The following is a 19980-nucleotide window of genomic DNA, read 5'->3' as shown; positions in this document are numbered from 1 at the left end:
ACACAAGATGAGTATGTTGGAACCACATGGCGCACTCACTGCTGGCAGGGCAAGCACGTGCTTTGCTCATCGAACTGATCGTTTTTATAGCGATCATAATATCGCTGCGCAGCAGAGATTCGTATTCCAATGCACAGTAGGCCTACTCTCTCTCTCTCTCTCTCTCTCTAAAAAAAAAAAAAAATGAAAACATTCACACTTGAAGGGGTGGATACATTTAAAACGGAGTAAATTTAGAGTGAAATTGGAGTGAATTTTGAGTGAAAATGTTCATTTTCACTCGGAGTGACCTCCGGGATCACTCGAAGATTTTGGAGTGCTATTGATGTAGCGCGATTCCGCTGCTTAAATGCATTCAGTTTTGCTCATAATCATTAATTTCATCCTTCTTTTTTTTTCTTGGAAAGCAAGCACTCCTTAAAGAGGGAAAACCCCGATTGGACAAATTGCGACGTAAACATGCATTGACATAGTTATGTGATACCTATAAACAATTTATCATGAAAGGAGAGAAGGGTACCTACAGTACATGACGCTGTATCCAAGATAAACATTATGCATGCACGTGTAGTACCACTTCTCGGGGACTCGAGTGAAGTTAAACGCAGCTTTGTTGATTACATAATGCCACTCTGGTGGTTTCGCCATACCCTTCTCTCTCTCCTACGTTTTCTTTGTTTTCTCCCTCTCTTTGTCTTTTTCTTTTTTCCCTACAAATCGTGTTCTTTAAGAATAGACAGACGGTGTTAAACTTCAACTCAAGTGGCTTCTTAAAGTGACTGTACAGTACTGGTTGAGGTAGGGATTCATGTTTTGAACATTCCTAAGTGAGATAATGAAAAGCCTCTTATGAAATATGAAAGAGCATGTAATTTTCAGAAGGATTCAACATTTATTTGATGAAAATTGGTTTTCAAATGGCTGAGATATCCAAAAAATTGCTAATAATAAAAGGCGACATGCCCCAACTTTATTAGTATCTCTTTGTTTCACCTTGTTTTTGGATATCTCAGCCATTTCAAAACCGATTTTCATCGAATAAACTTTTGATACCCCTTAGAACCGCATGCTCTTTGACATCTCATAGAGTGGTTTCAGAATATCTCACAAAACGTTAAAAGCTAAATCTTCACCTCGACCAGAACTGTACACACCCTTTAAGATCTGCGCCTCTTTCATCCATCTTAGGGACCGTGACACTATTGTGAATGACACAATTAAAAGCATCACACAAGGACTTTCACGCCTCGTTAGACCTTTAAGACTCAGATCTTTTTCTTTCTTTTTATGTGTGTGTGTGTAGACGTGGACGCCATTGGGAAATATCAAGCTCGAGACAATAAGTGGCCACTTACAATATAATGACCGACCGATGTTGAAGGTAGATTAAATCAGTAACTAAGTCAGAAATTGGGGAACCAGTAAATAAATAGGCAGCGATCGACACTTCGACGGTTTGCCAATCTAATGTGCAGCGATCGACGTCGAAAGTGTCAATCAAATACGTTATTTACGGTCGACGTCGAAGGTTGATAAAATCAGTAAGCAGCGATCGATGTCGAAGGTTGATAATCGGATGGGTGCTGTTCGTAATATTCCGAAGGTTCGTAATTCCGAAGGGTCGTTAAATTCGAAACACACAAATTCCCTAAACCTACAGGTTCGTTAATTCGAACGTTTGTGGCGTTATTCCGAAGGTTCGTTATTCTGAAGATTCATGAATCCGAAAATGAAATTAACGGAACAATATACCTTCTGAATAACGAATCTTCGGACTAGAGAGCCTTCGGAATAACGAACATCGGAATAATAGCTACCGATGTGTAAGGTTGATGAAATTATTAAATAGCGACCAATGTCCAAAGTTGATTAGGTCATACCGTCCGACGTTAGTGATCGAGAAAACTATAAAGTAGCGGCTGATGTCGAAGGTTGATAAAATAAGGACAATTAAATCAAATAGGTATAGCGTCCATAATGTCGAGATCAAATAAAATTGAGCAGCAACGAAGTGTCGAAGGTTTATGCAATCAACTTGGTATCGCACGACGTCGAATGTTAAGCAAAATTATCTGATTTATCCGACATTTGTTTTAGCATTGTAAAGAGGCTAAAGTTACCGTTATTCATTTCTGATCGCAAAAGCAATCATCCAACATTTACTATTGACACCTTACGGAGCCGAATGTTACCGTTAATCATTTTCAAATGTTAAAGCAAACAACCGACATTCATTTTAGCATCTTACGGAGCTGAATGTTATCCTTTTTCATTTCCAAACGTGAAAGCAAACATCCGCTATTTATTTTAGCATCTAACTGAGCCGATTGATACCGTTAATAATTTCCAAATGTAAAAGCAACAATCTGTTATTTATTTTAGCATCGTTCGGAGCAGAACATTACCGTTATTCATTTCCAAATTTAAAAGCAAACATCCGACAATCATTTTAGCATCGTACGGAGCCGAATGTTACTGTTTTTCATTTTGAACGTCAAGGCATGCAGACATCAGACATTTACTTTACCATCAAACGCAGCTGAATGTTACTGTTCTTCATTTCGAAATGTAATAGCAAATATCGGACATTTATTTTATTATATGGAGCAGACTGTTACTGCTATTCACCTCCAAACGTAAAAAGCAATCATCTGCCATTTTCTGGGCATCTTCCGGAGCCAAATGTTATTGCTATTTACTTTCGAAAGTAAAAGCAAACACCCGACATCTGTTTAATCATCATACGGAGTTGAATATTAGTGTTATTAATTTCCGAACATCAAAGGGATCATTCGACATTTATTTTAGCATCTTCCGGAGCCGAATGTTATTGTTATTTACTTTTGAACGTAAAAGCAAACATCCGGCATTTATTTTTATCATCGTACAGAGTTGAATATCATTGTTATTCATTTCCGAACGTCAAAGCAAAGATCCGACATTTATTTTAGCATCTTCCGGAGATGAATGTTATTGCTATTTACTTCCGAAAGTAAAAGCAAACATCCGACATTTATTTAATCATCGTACGGAGTATTATTGTTATTCATTTCCAAACGTCAAAGGGATCATTCGACATTTGCTTTAGCATATTCGGGAGCTGAATGTTATGGTTATTATTTTACTTTCGAACGTAAAAGCAAACATCCGGCAAATTACTGATACTTTTCAAAAGATTTTCGCGGATCGATTTCAGCTAATTTCCTTCATGTAGCCGATGGTTGACGGGAGAGTTTGATTTTCATATCATTAATTCCGCGCTGGAGCGCTCGGGCAAATGCGGGTGTTTAGACGAGCGTGAAAGTGCGGGCGACTTCCCTCGTCTGTACGCGTCCAAACGCCCGCGTATTACCTAGTACGCCCGGACGAAAGGGCTTCCCGCATTTGCCCTAGGGGTTTTCGTGACGTTTCCCGCGGTCGGCACTGTACATGAGAAATGAGGCCGCATTGTCATAACAAGGAAAACAAAATGATCAACAGTAGTATCAGTTTGATTTTTGTTATTGAATGCTTCAAGTGTTTTTCATAACACCCCGGCAAGCGTAAGTGTTGGGAAACGGTGTACATAGTAACCCCACAAGGCAAGGAGTCTTTCAGAAGTATAGCATGTGTGTAAAAGACTGTATATTTATAAATGCTGACATAGTTTAACAGCATGTGCCTTGGGGGTCAGTGTCTTCCTAGTGATTTTGTTTTGGATGATAGCAGGGCTGCACACTGGCACTGGTCAGACGGTTTCTGACTTGTAAAATCACTGTCGGACCAATAACATTTTCAGGAATGAACCACTTAAAAATGGAAAAAACTAGGTACCTAATGGTCGGACAGACACGTCGGACCAGTAGAAAAATGGGTTAGTGTGCAGCCCTGCTTATAGAATAAGAGAATTTTACCCCTTTTATACTGGGCACGACTTTTAGCTCGCTTCTGAAGCGAGCTAACTTTAGCTCGGGCCAAGTCGTTTTATACTGCCATTCTCGACTGCCCAAGGTTACTTGCGAGACCAGACCTATCACCTCCCCCTCCCCCCATTAGCCTGCTGTTCTTCAAACGAGCGCGAAAACTCAGTGACAGTTTTCATGCTTACTTACGAGTACGAATTCAGTTCCGTTGTTATACGGTAAGTTACTCGCGAAATTCAACCAGCAATCGGCATATATATATATATATACATATATATATACTGTATACGTACTGAGCTGGTCTATTTTCTTTCTTACGATTTAATCATGTCGTTTGCTAGTTCAAAGAGTTCATTGCATTGAGAGTTTTACCAAACAGTGAACACACCAATGCGCGGCGTAACACATAGCACGCGGGTGGCAACAGTACAGCAGTAAACGTACATATTGGCAACCCGGAAGCACCGTACACGCTTTTCCGGTCACGGGTCAGTGAATTTAGCTGTGGCTAAACTCGCGAACCTTTTATACTGAAGTTAGCTTGGACCTGAAGCTGATCTGATCCACCCCTCTAGAGTGGACTAACTTTAGCTCGGACTAACTATTTCTTGACCTTTTATACTGAGAGTTAGCTCGCTTCAGGTCCGTACCTGAAGCGAGCTGACACCCAGTATAAAAGGGGTATTAGAGATGTGATTTCTGCATTGTGATCTTTAGCACAAATTGTATATTCATCATTTCATAAAAACAAAGTTTTGCAAAATCATTATGATATATCCAAATGATAGGCAGAATATTTGTTTTATATATGTACAATTTGTAAAGTCATTCTCTGTACAAGAAAACACTTGACAAGTAGGTTATAGATGAACTAATTCCATGATGTAAATTCCCCCTCTTCTCTCTTCTGTATTCAGAACATTTTGTCTTTCATTGCATTAATTGCAAATTTGTAGTAGATATCGTTTGCAACATTATGAATTAATCAATAAGTGTTGGCTGTGTACATGTATGAATGTGTGTGTGCTTGCATACTTTTTGTGTATGCTTGTGTTTAGGTACACAGGAAATGTGTTGTTTTGTTCCCTACGCTGTTCTCAGTGGACATATCACCAGGGACATGAAGACCTTCCTTTTCTCTCACAATGTTCCAGCTCTTTATGATGCCTCTCTTACCATATTTATTATGAGCAGTGCACCAGTTGCCATGGAAACAATGTGATGATGCAGGATATGCTGGCGAGGAGATGCGATGAGTAGCCGGCTTGTTTCGAACTTGTCGAGAGGTTTCTCCCTAATGGCTGCGGCCTTCTGTTGATTGCGAAGTGTTCTTTTTTTAACTTTCCAACATGGTTGGACAGTGGCATAGTGTTGTGGTGCAGTCACCATGCACATTACTTGTTAATGTAATTGCTCTGCTACTACAAGTGTATTGTGTACGTGTGTTTGCGTGTGTTTACGGAGCTGAGTATTAATTTAAAGCCTTGATATAATTTTTGAAATTAAGAGGAAATTATATCCAAAACTACCAGAACATTTGCTCCTTTGTCAAATCACAGATTTGATAAGAATGTCCAGATTTTGACTCGTAGAATTTCTAGCCAATTTTGTTCTTGCCAGAAACCAGTGACATTGCAGGTCCCATATAAAGGCATATTTGATGTGGTACATTCTCCTTTTTCTTTAATGCATTATGACATTGATCACATAACTTTGATGGCACAATCAAAAATTTGTGTATTATATGTGACTTGAATGCAATCAAACATTCAAATGTACGTTACCAAAACTTTGTTTGTTTGTTTGTTTTTAGAGCAATATATACCTGTGAGTTCAATTTTGTACATGTGTGTGGGAAATGTTGATAACAATAATTATGCATCTTGCAACTGTACTGGTAATATTTAGAAAATGGTCACCAAGAATCAGTGCTGTCATGTTGCAGTAGTTTGTCACACCGTGCACATCTTATTAGATGTGCGATGTATGATGTTGGAGTATGCTGATGCTCGGCATATCTTCACAAAGGCATGGGACCTAGTTTTTTTGCAAGCGGCTCCTCTGATCTTCCCTGTTGATTTCCCACCCTATTATATTCTGTGGTAATAACATTGCGTGTTGTTGTCGAGTATTCTTCATATGAGCCAATTAGCCAAGCCAGGGCAAATGGGGTTAATTATTGTTGATTACAATGACTTATATCAAGTCCAATTAACCCCGTGTGTACTGAGAGATGTTATACAAGGTATAGTGCTGAGATGCGTGACATGGTTGCTTGCTTACCCACCAGTGTGAGGTCTTCTCTACCTTTTATTCTGGCAAAGTAAGAGAGAGAGAAAGAGGTGCATTAGAGAACAATATGCTAATTTGGGTGCTATCATCTGGCAGTTCTTTCTACAGTGTACTGTACAATAGGCATGACAGCTATCATTTTAAGATTTGCAGGTGTTGGATGAGTTAATGTTTGGTATCTCGAAGTAAAATTTGCTTTGACCTATGAGCTCTAATTATTCTCTTTATTGCTTGTTCATTTCAATTATGGGGACATGTGTGAAGTGGTCATGAAATGACTTGGAAATGTTGTAATGAATAAAAGAGAATGCAAGAGTGTACAAACATGACTTAAAGACAGAAACTTACCACACCACCAGAGAACTATCCACCAAAGGGTAGTATGAAAATATTTTTATGTTTTTACACAGATGGACAGACAAACGGACAGATATACAGCCAGCTACAAACTTTACAATGCATATCAAACAACAATAATCTCTTCTGTTTTATCCTTATCCTTATTTTTTTTTACATCATGGATCACCCATGCTCACAACTGCAGAACGCTTCTGCTTTGCTACCCTTATGGAACTCAATCAATTGTGTTACTCTAGCATGGTTCCTCTTTGTCTTTTGATCCATAACCAATTTTCCCTTGAGCCACCAAGTGATACACACCGTCAAAGATCCTACGGAAGGGTGACCATAGCTCTTGACCTTTGTTCAGAAGCAGGGAACTCTAAACTGTCACTTACTTTGCTACAATGCAGCACTCGTACACAGATTAGGTTCGACTTCAATAGGTATTGTAGCTCATCAGATTTTTTTTTCACTCTTGTGATCACATGTAACATGAAATACAGTGTACTTTACCATTTGTCAAAATTCATACCAGTAGGCCTATGTCATGCATATAATTTGTACCCTTTGATGCCTTCCAATTCCCTGCCTCCATCATCTCCCCCTTCTCACTTCGCCCTTTTACCCTTTAATTCTCTATTCTTTACTTTTTGCTATCCCTTCCATGCCTCCTGTCTGTTGTTTTCTTCACCTGTCACAGAGCTTGACATTAACTTTTTCATTTGGTGGCCCGTTCGGATCACTAAAATCTATGGATGTGAGTTTGGTGGTCGAAAAAGAAATGTATTTGCCCCACATAATAGGAAATAATCCATTTTGAATCGTAGCTGCCATATTGAGCCACTAAAAAGATAACCGTGTTAGAAATTTGTTGGCCTGATGGCAATTTTTAGTGGCCCCGGGCCAATGGGCCACTGCTAATGTCAGTCTTGCTGTATTCTCCTGTTTCTTCCAACTCTCGCACTTTTATCTTCTAAGTTCTATTTTCTTCCTCTGCTCCTTCTGCTCCTTCATCCTTTTCCACTTTCCATTCTCCTTCCCCTTCCTCTGAGCTTTTTCCTCCCCCTTCTCCTAGTCCTCAAGTGCTTCCCCCATCCCCACAATTACCCTATAGGAGAGTACATTTCTGGCCTGGTGGTTCCAGAAGGAGCAGTAGACCTGCATACCACTCTTGATTGGCCCTAGAGGAGCTAGAAAGGTCAGGGCTAAGTGATGAACACAGTGATCATTGCGGAAGCCTTGGGCTGTTGCTATCTGATGCACACGAGACCACAAAAAATAGGGAGGAGTCATCCAGCATTGTTGGTATCTGTGGTGGTGGTGGTGGTGGTGGTGAAGCAATACTCTTTATAGGGGTGCATTTTTCTAAAATTTTTCTTAGTGTATCATTACCATTCAAAATACGTTTAAGACATTTTCCTGTGTTAGATAAACATACCTGTATTCACTTTTGTTGTTCGAAATGCCAGTAGAAAAAAAAAGAGCGATTTGAAATGCATATCTGTGAAACATTTCTGTAACTGCCTTTCTGCGAAGTAGATAAATGCAAAGCCATTTGGAAACATTTTGTAGGGCCTATAGTATGCCATAGTTGACATCAACTTCCTGGGCTGAGCAGCGCAAAGCAGCTGCGCAGTGACAACCCCCAAATCGCTATTATGTCATTTGTAGATAAATGGTTCACCATGAGAAATACGTTTCCAACCATGTTCGTATGCACCTTTGGAAACATGCTTTGAAATGTGGTTTTGTCTTCAGAATTAGATGAATGCAGCCTTACATTAGCACATTGATACAGTCTTTAAAGGACAAGTTCACCCTCATAAACATAAGGATTGAGAGAATGCAACAATATTAGTAGAACACATCAGTGAAAGTTTGAGGAAAATTGGACAATCGATGCAAAAGTTATGAATTTTTAAAGTTTTTGTGTTGGAACCGCTGGATGAGGAGACTACTACAGCTTGTGAGTCATATGCGTACAACAGTATAAAGAAAATGTAAAAGAAAATTCAACATATTTTCACTTTTTTCGCATAATAAAAGAGCACTTGACTTGACTCTTTCTAAAGGCAGGGGGAATAATATTACCCATAACATTTGTCGGTAACGAGTCACGGGAATGTGTACTTTTTTCAAAAGATGGAATTTTGTGAAATTCTCTTTATATTTTCCTTATATTGTTGTACGCATGTGACATCCAAGTTATTCATACACTGCAGTAGTCTTCTCATCCAGCGGTTACTGCACAAAAACTTCGACAATTCATAACTTTTTAACGGATTGTCTGATTTTCCTCAAACTTTCAATGATGTGGTCTACTAATATTGCTGCATTCTCTCAATCCTTATGTTTATGAAGGTGAACTTGTCCTTTAAAGGACTGTAATTATCTAGTAAAAGAACAAGGCCAAAGAGAATGAGCAGGAACCCATACTGAACTTGTGACTCATATGAATTAAGTTGGATAAATTTTACTTTTACTTTTGACTTAGTCACCCTAGTGGCTGTTCAGTTTGAAATAAACCTCTAATGCTCTTGCAATACATTACGTTAATTTTGCTATCATGGCACCAGAAGGTTGGCAGTGGTCCTGATTTAGATTTTTCTAGTCTTCTTGGAGGCTAAGGTATTGGTTGCCTGACCCTTGACATCCGTAATACCAAACATTGCCACTGAAATAAAATGAAAAGACTTTGGCATGAGTGTGGATGACTATGCATTGCATACCAGAACCACTTTTGTTCAATTTCATTGGTGCCATCAGAACTATGAATGAAAACTTCTGTGACAGTTATGACATTGCAAATTCCTTTTGCCCAACTTGCAGGATCAGAACTCCATCAGAGCAGACGTAGGCTGCATTTATCTAAAAATTTTCTGAGGCAGAATCACCATCCTAAATGCGTTTGAGGCATTTTCCAGGGTTAGATAAATGCAACCTTGTTTTCAAACGCGTTTAGAAATGCCATTTTGAAACGCCATTCAAAGGACATTTTAAAATGTGTTTAAGACCACAATTGCCTTTCTGCGAGTAGATACCCGCAATGCCGTTTTAGAACGCGTTGTATCTCAAGGTCAACTCCCAGCTGTTTCCGGTTGTGTTTTCTACCCACTATTTGTGAGTGAATGATGAGGTATGTTTGGTGGTATACAGTTGACCTTTACTTCCGGGTCGAATGGCGCAAAGCAGCTATGTAGTGACAACACTTGAATCGCGATTGTATGATGGTTAGATAAATGCTGCACCCTGAGAATCGCGTTTCAAACCACGTCCGCAAACACCATTCCAAACACGTTTTAAAATGTCATTCCCTCTCTCAATTTAGATAAATACAGCCTTACAGCAGTTTGCTGTCCTTAGTGGTGCATTCTTGTACTTTCTTCTGGTCTCTATTCAGGGATTTAAACAGGTCATGGTTTGAGCTCACTTGGCAGTGGACTGTTAGTATTATTTGCAGGAAGTCTTCCACTAGGGGGTTGGGGGTTCCTTGACATTCCCCCAACCACCGGTAGTGTTACTCAACAAAAATTGAAGCAGGGTACCAGTGGATGTAAGACTTCTGTTTGCCAACTCAAGTGAGCACAAATCGTTGCATTATACTGACATAAGATCTCCAAATTAATTTTTCCCGTTGATACAAGAATGCAGCATCCAGATCCAGAGCAGAGTTCAGCAGGAAGAACTGAAAAGAATTGAAAAATAGAATTGCAAGAAGTTGGTTTACCTGGATAGCAAGTATGAAATATGGAAATATGCATAAAACATCTGAAAAGTTCCCCTGGCTTTGTAGTCTTGCTCCCTGCAAAATCAACTGTTTCTTCATGGCTTGACTTTTAAATGAATGTAAAACCCTCCTTGGTTTGGGAATACTTGCCTAGTCAGAGATGCATGAAGCATACATACTTGTATTTCTGTGACTGCTCCAAGGATTCTTCCTGATAGCGATGTGATTTTTGCAGCTCAGCATGATACAGGTTCTGCGATTGCATCGTGATGTTAAAGGACAAGTTCACCTTCATAGACATGAGGGTTGAGAGAATGGAGCAATATTAGTAGAACACATCAGTGAGAGTTTGAGAAAAATCAGACAATCCGTTCAAAAGTTAGGAATTTTTGAAGTTCTTTCTCAGTCATGGCTGGATGAGAAGACTGCTATAGCTTGTGATGTCACATGTGTACAACAATATGAAGAAAGATTAAAGAAAATTCAACATATTTTCACTTTACTCACATAACAAAAGAATATTTGACTTCTCTCTTTCAGAAGACAGGGGGAATAATATTACCCGTAACATACGTCAGTAACAAGTCGAAGAAATATGCACTTTATTCAAAAAGTAAAGTTTTGTGAAATTCTCTTTTTATTTTCCTTATATCGTTGTATGCATGTGACATCATACACTGTGGTAGTCTTCTCATCAGTGACTGTACAGATTCTTTAAAAATTTATAACTTTTGAACGGATTGTCCGATTTTTCCCAAACTTTCACTGATGTGCTCTACTAGATTGTTGCATTCACTCAAACCACATACATATAAAGGTGGACTTGTCCTTTAGTATTCACAGTGCTCCATACAATGTATGTTTCACTTGGGTATAGAATGAGGTTCAGCAACATTCTCTGAGATTGCAACACATGCATGCATACACACACACACACACACACACACCTTAGTTGTGGACCCCATGCCTCAATATTAGTGATAACAATTTACTCCCACTTGCATCTTGGCATCACTATTCAAAAGAGGATTCCAGGATTCCAGGATGGGGTGAGAACCACACCTGCATAAGTAGTCTACAAGTTACCAAAATTCACTTTCATATCTGATGTTCTTTTTTTTCCCCATTGTATCTAATCAATATTTCCCCGTTCTCTCTCTTTCTTCCTCTGCCCCACCCCCTCCTCTCTGGTCCATCTCTCCTGTAGCCTGGGCACTCATCGCAACAGCCACTCCTCTGGAGAGGAGAAGGAGTCCTCCCACCCAGACAAGCAGCCCTCCAATACCAGGCAGGCCACGCAGGAGATAGCCCCGCCACCTCCGCAGCCCACCGAGCCCTCGCCCACCATCCGGCAGGAGCAGCCCGTACCTGTGGCCCAGCCGTCCCCTTCTCCCGGCAAACCGCCGCCGGATAAGTCCTCCCTGCCTTCGGGCCCCGCCCTCCCAGACCTCGCCCTGTATGACAGCGAGGTTCGCAACATGCTCCTGGGCCGGATAGCGTCGGTCAAATGCAAGCTGAAACCAAGGATGATCAGGATATACGTCAATGCTTCTCATGAAGGTAATCTTTATAGCAAGGTGTGTTAATGACCGTGGTGGTCCGATTGTATCAGTTTTCATTCGCTGCCTACCGGGGTACATTTGAAACCATGAATAGCGCCCTTCAGCCACATGCCAGCGAATATGTGCATCAAAGTGTGCGCTCGTCGGGAACATTGACTCTAGTCAAGATTCTTTCGCTCTCTGTGTGCGTACATTAAGATCAGTTGATTTCAAGCTGTACACAATTCGTTATGGGAAGTCTCGAATAGATCTGAACCTGACCCATCTTCCCACTCCATGAATTCCCATGCGATGGGGTCTTTAGTCATTTCGCACCCAGAGTCAAAGCTATCATAATGTGCAATTGTTGTGAAACATTCAAATACAGGTCTTTAGCACTTTAAAGTTAAGCAAGACCTCACAATCATTCTAAATTTAGAGGAAAGAATCTGAATTTTGACCATTCCCAGCTATTATTCCAATAGCAGTTTCATATTTTTCTGAATAATTTTGCTACACACTTCTATGGGAGCCGCTTATTCTTTCCTACCTTCGAGCCAAATCATCCCTATTTTTCAGTCAGAATGGTTAGGAAGTCTGGTTAGGCACAGCTGAATAATTTTTTTTCTTTTGTTAGAACATGATGCCACTGAAAGTGTAATTTTGATGTGAAATATACTGGTATATTTTGCATGATTTGGCTGCAAGTTGCATACATCTGTACATTTTTTATTTCATTTGAAACTTACATTTCCATGAATTGCTCTGCCAGGTAAACACGCCCACTTTATTAGTTCGGATATTGAGCGGCTTCAAAAGGTGATCATAAACAGCAGAACGTAATAAAGTTGTTGATTGTATCTAATGCAGTTTAGCTATTCAGAGGGTCATTTACTGATTCTAATGGTTCTGATGATAACATCTTATGGCGTAGAAGTGACTTAATGAATATTAGAGAAGAACTTTCTTGGATACTTTATTTCAAATAGCACTTTCAGATATAAATGTACTAAATCTCATAAATGGAGATACAAATCAAAGTTTGATCTAATGTTAAAGGCTTTGCAGAGATGATGACGGATACAGCTGTAAATGCCCTGACATAAGACTTTCAAAGTTATGATTTTAAGTATGCTTGTTTTGATTCATGATATATGATGTATCACAATGAGCAGGTGATGTTACCTGACCAGGAAAAGGGTTGATGAAACACAAGCGAGACATTTTTACTTAGAGTAGACAGTGCGCCTATCACAAGTTGATGACTGATTTAGAGCTCATCTCAAATTTTTGCAACTCCAGAGAAGTGGGCCAGCCAGTCTCAGAGATGACATATTTGGTGCACTTGACATTTGCATGGCAGCTTTGACCTGCACTTTTGAAGGAGATGTTAACGATACAGCCGGCAGACATGAAACATATCATACGAATGCTGTACAGAGTATATTATATTCTGCCTGGTGTGACCGCTTGTAGAATCGCAGCGTCGTCGTCGAGAGAGCATGGTCGGCTGTGTCACATGTGCACTTTCCATTAATCAGCTGAGTGGGAGAGGAATTTCTCTGCGAGCCCCTCACAACTCAATCTTGTTGGGGTCTCCCCCTGCAGTGGGTGAGGTGCTGCCGTTACTGCTGCTGCTGCTGCTGCTACTGACAAGGCCAGCTGCCCAAACAGGCTGCGCCCCATTTTGGCATACGATGGTGTGGCCGCATATCTACATTCATGCACAAGGAGTGTGAACAGTTGCTGTGAGTGTGGAATGCAAATCCACCCCATATATCGGAATATAAGAATGTCACATTATCTGTTAATGACAACAACCAAAAAATACAAACAAAAACAAACAAAAAGGGATTAGATTTTTGAGGGTGTTCAAAGAGTAGACGTGATATTCACACAATTATGTTGCAAGATTCCCAGGACACCTATCAAAAAAATTTCATCAATTTTTTTTTTTTTGATTATCTAGCAATTCTCCGTAAAATCCTGAAGTGATTATTTTGATTTCCAGGAAGTCACTTTACAAAGTATGTATTTGTTTCATTGATTTTATCATTTGTTTCTAAACTCCAGCATACAATGTTTGTATTTTTTTTTTGTTCAGTATTACTATTAGCAAATTAGCCTCCCCCACTAATGGTAGTGAATACAACCATCAAAGACCATGAACTGGTTCAGTGAACAAAGCAGCTGTTCTGCAGCATCCATTGCCCAGCACCTTAGTTTTATCAAAAATTTATGTTTGAAATCAAATCTGGCAATCGGGTAATGAATGCAAGTCCTGCTACTGTGGCGATCTATTGGCTGAAAGCCTAGAGGCGTGCAATTTTGTCATGCTTTGATTTCTAGCATTCTGTGGTATACATTGTATGCCACGTATTTAGCAAGTATACTTTTTCACGAATGGGAACTTGCCAACCATTTTGCAAGGGTGCTTAAATTCATGATACTGGAGTGCAGTATTAATGAACAGAGAAATGCATGCGTGCACGTCACATTAATTTTGATATCAGTTTTAATAATTTCGTTTGTTGTTAAATTCACAAATAGCACCTGACTTGTGAAATTTGCAAAAACAAAAACAAAAAAAAAGCTTTAAATAAGAAATATAAATGATGTATACAGTTAGTCTCCATGAAGCAAGACCCTGTTCAAGTGATGGGGTTGGTGTGGAAATCCTGCCTATTGTGACATGTACAATGAATATAATGAGCATGCTTCATCAGTGACTACCATGATGCTGTTTTGGATGACCTAAGCATGTCTGGTCACTTTGCCATTGAGTGAGAATCTAATATCACCCTTATTGAAGCTGGAAAGGTTACAATTCTGGCTTATTTCTGCCGAGCTATTGATTAGGAGGATGATATACTTGTATCAGTTTTTCTGTTGGGCTTGTGCTGTAGCTTAGGACACCATGTATGTTCTTTAACTTACTTTTACCCAAGGCTAGGACGAGCCATTGTCTCTATCTAATACCTATCTTAAGCTGTATCTGGGCAAATACCCCCTCCCGACAAGATTAACCCCATCCCCTACCCCAGCTACATACTGGTTAGTAATGAGGTTAGAGTAAAGATTAGGGTTAGGTTTAGGATTAGGTTTAGGGTTAGAGTTTGGGTTAGGGTTTGAGTTTGGGTTAGGGTTAGGATTAGGGTTATAGGGTCAGGGGAATGGTCTGGGGTAATTGTCCAGGGTTAATTGCCCTAGACCTGCCTTAACCTGTTGAGAACGGACTGATTTTGCTGTAACATGCATTTCCTATTGACATCTGCCTGAGTATATTCAGAACTCGTCTTTAACGGGTCAAGGCGTGTGTTGGGCATAATGTTAAATCCCTCCCCCCCCCCTTCCATTTCCATCCTCAAAACAAAGAGATGAAAAGGGAAAGAAAAAAAAAAAACAATCACTCAAGGGGATCATCAGTGTGGGAAAACTATCTCAAGTTGTAAAAGTGAACACCATAACCACCCACTCCTTTTGTAAGAGCAGTAAAGTATTTTATTGTTAGTCTTTTGTTATTCTTATTTAGTTGTGGTTAAACCCACTGCTACACTGCTTGTGACATCTTCATTTTATAAGGTCATGATTCAGACTTAAACAGTTGCTCAGTTGTAGATCCACAGGTCAAGGCCAATGTATATACAGGGGAGTTAAACTACAGGCTTCTTTGTGGTGCTGATAATGAGAACAAACTATTTATCACTGCAGACTCATCCAGTGGGTTGCGGAGGCTTTGATGATTAATGACATAGTATTAATAACTACTGAGCTGTTCTGTTCTTATATGGAATGAACTTGTCCTGGTTCTAAACATATTGAGGTTTTAGCCTTTATTTTGGTGGATGTTAGTGTTGCATGTACTTGGTTGCATAAATGCAATATTTTCATGTGTGTGTATAGGGGGTTATTAAAGCAGTGAATCGCAATTTCAGGTTTCGTCATAATCCTCACCACACTCAGTATGGGCTGAACATTGCCAAAGAGCACTTGGTTTTAGCAGAGGTCCTAACCCAGGGTAGCAAGCCCGTTTTGTGACAAGGACCTGTAATTATCCATATCAAGCTATACAAAGTATGGGCGGGACATTGCCAAAGATCAGAGCATTTCTCAGGAGAGGTCCAAGGCAGCAAACCCTTTTTCTGACAAGGAAAACATACCGTAAAACACGATATATTCGCGGCATGAAAATTTCACGAATTGGAGCCGACGGCCTTTCTCACAGCATGAAATTTTCACTGTAGAATTGCCACTAGCATCCAATGCATATATGTGTAGGCAAGAACTTTCGCATGATGCATGCATTTTAATTTCGCGAATGTTGGCGATTGCGAAATTTGCGAAATTAAAATGCATGTGAACATTCCTTGTTTTACAGTATTCTTTGAATTCAAAACCAACTCTGAGCCTGCAGCCCTGCAAGGCTGCCCGACTTTTTGTAGCAACTCTCTGATGCTGTCTCTGGTCTCTGAAAGTGGTTTAATTCCTAGAAGACTGTGGTGTGTCAGTTTCTATTACAGAAAACTGAACTGAGCAGGGAAAAAAAAGGTCTCTTGGAATGTGATCTCCATGATGACTGGAAAAGGACAGTTGCGTATCCAGTAATATTTAAAGGAAAAAGTTAATGAAATCTGTCTCAGGCAGTTTGTATGCTCGTATTTGCACGCAGAAATTCTGAGTGCATGTTGCCTGGAATAGCTTCCCATTTCACACTCCTCGGCATGCCTTCTGAAAATCCAGGTCACTCAAGTCCCAACCTATTTTGACAGTTCGCACGTTCCCGTCAAACTGCAGCAACCACAGAACGAGCAGATCTAGATTGACTGGACTTTAGTGAGGGCTATGGTGTTATCCCACATGAAAGGCAAATAATTTTCACACAATAGATTTATAATGTACTCTTATATGAATACCACAAAGATTGGAACAGTCATTCCTCCCTGATCAGTTGGTATCCATTCCCTTAAAGGATGAGTCCCCAGTATACTCAGGCAAGTGTCTATGAGAAAAGCGTGTCGTAGTAAAATCAGTCAGTCCTCAATGGGTTAAAAGCAGAGCTAACATGGCACCATGAGTAAGGCTATGACATGGATTCTCCCCTCTCTTACCCACCGGTCAGTCATGTCCATCCTGTCCATCTGGTAAATTCTAGTGGACATGACCTGGGATTGCTGGTATGTTGTAGAGTAATCACAAGGGCCTTTTTGTTTTCTTCATTAGGGCCATTTCATCTGCTATACTTGAATAATGGCAGGGCCCTCTGGTAGAGCAGTGGCAACACTGAAGAGGCTACCATAGATAAGACCTTTGTTATTGTTATTGTTGTTATTATTATTATTGTTATCATTATTATTATTATTATTATCATTATTATTATTATTATTATTATTGTTATTATTATTATTATCATCATTGTCATTATTATTATTATTCTACTACTATTATTATTACTATTATTATTAATTATCATCATTATTATTACTATTAAACAAAAGAAGCCACTCTATTTGGACTACATCTAGTTCTAGATGATTTCATCATATACAGGCAGATGGGTATGACAATGATAAGCTGCTTTTTGAACAGATTGAAAGTGGCTGTTAGCGTGATCAACACTATGGGAATAGGAAGAGTTCAGTTTACAGCAGTTAAGATTGGTATGGATGTCAGAAAATGATGATTTGAAAAGATCATCATATCATAATTATGGGAGGCAGTCCACTGAGAAGAGGTGGAATGCATTTAAAAAAAATAGATTTACTGTCTGCAATGAATTCAGACTGGACATACAAATGGAGCTCTTGCAGTGAATAAGGCCAGCAGACCACTTGCTTACGTACAGAAGAAAAAGAAGAAAAAAAAAAAACTTTCCACAGCTTGCCAGTGCTCTGTGGAGAAAGAGATGTTCCATCTTCAGCGCACTTCATATCAGATCTATGCAAACCACTCGGAAGATTACAAGCAGCACATGGTCAAGCGTGACAACCTGTGCATCTAAACCTCTGGAAGGAAAGTGAGCAAATATTTAAGGAAAACACCAAACAGATGTAAACACATCTGTGCAAAATGCTCCGTAGGGAATGCTATGCTGAATTACAATTATGGAAATTCTGATAAGTATAACACATCAGAACTGATCACCAGTCGCTCGTAAGTCGTTCGTAACTTTACGAACAGCTTTATGAAACCCCCCCAGGTTGTGCAAATTCAAAGTGATCCAATCAATAGATCACACTTAGCTTTGGTGTAATACCAATATATGTAAAGCTTCTGAAGTTCTGAAGAAAAGAGTAAATGGGGGGGGGGGGGGGGGGGGGAGTTATCACTTGTGCAAAGTGCCACAATTGTGCAGAGATCTTGATTAGATGTAGGCTCCAGCTGTGATTGCTGTGATTGGACCATCTTGGCGGTATAGACAATTGAGACTGTGTGATTTGTTACACTAGTTTAAGAATGGTCGAATCACTAAATAATTTCTCTATTTATATTAATTTCACTCAATTTAAGAAGTACAAATTGTAGAACTGCTTGACAATTTTCAGTGGCTATGATTTTTCTTTCTTTTTTTGATGACAGGAGGACAGTATTACCACCTGTTTGATTAACTCTCCGACGCTCTAGAAATGATGCCAAGGTACTGATCCCCTTCATCCCCTGTCCTAGTTTTTGAATGAAAGACATCATGGTGGTAATCTGTCGAATCAGCCTACCAGCTTCTTGTCTTGAACAATTGTAGGGAATGTAAAATCGGCAATGACATCTGGGGACTGGACAAAGAGTCTAATCCCCCCTCTCCATCCCTCCGACACTTAAAACCGAAGACACGAGAGAGGGAGAGAGCATGCTCAGATCATGAAGAGACCTGGTTGCTGGTCATTATGTATGCGTCAGACACCTCGTTGCCCGTTGCGGACAAGTAGGACGGGGCGCGTCGCATTGCGCTGACGAAGGGAGAGGGTGGGGGAGGCTGTGGGGGATGGTGAAGCCCGATGGACGAGCAGGTGTGGCCATCGCCGGAGAGCAGTCGCAATTTGGCGACCCGAGATAATGCCGTCATGCCACTCTGACTCCGTACCGACTCATCCATCACAACGAAGTGGGCTCCTCGTTGCATCGGGACTGATCTGGGGAAGCAAAGCACTTGGGGGGGGGGGGAAGAGGGGAGGAGGCAGGGAGGGGGATGGGGATGTCTTTTACAGAGCTAATCTCAGTCAGACGTGTGCTCTTTATCCGTCTTAACCCTTTGACGACTAGATCTGAAATTACTCGGGCAGGTGTCTGTGAAATATGTGTTATATAGCAAAATCAACTAGTCCTCTACAGGTTGAAAAAAAGAAGAAGAAGATTGATTTTATCAAATTTTGACCATGATATACTGGGCTTTTGTGCAAATTTTTAGCTCTATTCTATTAGAGCCAGGATCTACACCCCCCCCCCCCCTTCCAGCTTATTGGTACTCTGACTACAATAGACTACAATAAATGCTATTTGATATGCATTACCTTGTAATTCAGGTCACAGCAAAGGCCATTAAAAGCATTCTTTTTTATCATTTATGAGCAGGGAGTATTCAAATTATCATTATGAGATTTATAATTTATTGCTTGCCTATCTGTAAACTTGAGGGTTGGAGAGTTCTGTAGTATGGTGTGGCATATGAAATGTGATAAGAGGAGTGGAGAGGGGTGGGGAGTTTGTGCATTTTTAGGGTTTATTCAGTTGAATGAAAAACAAAAGGCAAGTATAAAAGCTTGACATTCCTTATCCTTATGCAACCATAGCATGTGGAAGGCATTGTTAGCTTCCAATGCCATGGCATGGACTCCACAATGCAATTAAACATGTTTAGCTTGTTTTTTTCTTTTCCCTTTGTTTAGGTGGGGATGGGGGGGGGGGGGGGAGGAATAGTAAGTGGGTGGGGAAAGGGTACATATTTTTTTAATGTCTCTGTTTGGTTGAACTTATCAACTTTATACTTTATTGTGACATTAAATTCAGTGAAGTGAGAGAGGTATTAAAAGGGAAACATATGAAGTGAGGTAGAGGGAGAGATTGAGGGAGAGAGAGGAAGAAAGAGAAAAGGAGATATATAGTAAGGTAGGGGAGAGATACAGAGAGAGAGAGAGAGAGGAAGAGAGATAGAGATGGATATACAACACTGGAGGAATAGATGAAG

The 19980-nt window shown here is 40.0% G+C and overlaps 1 pseudogene; it reads left to right on the top strand.

Moving 5' to 3' along the window:
* Positions 1-19980, top strand: part of LOC139721476 (NACHT domain- and WD repeat-containing protein 1-like) — a 121917-nt pseudogene that overhangs the window by 78974 nt on the left and 22963 nt on the right.

This window comes from Diadema antillarum, unplaced genomic scaffold, assembly GCF_040938485.1.
Source record: "Diadema antillarum isolate AM-2024a unplaced genomic scaffold, OU_Dant_1.0 scf00000143, whole genome shotgun sequence".
Taxonomy (NCBI): domain Eukaryota; kingdom Metazoa; phylum Echinodermata; class Echinoidea; order Diadematoida; family Diadematidae; genus Diadema; species Diadema antillarum.
This window is presented reverse-complemented; position numbering and strand designations above follow the sequence as displayed.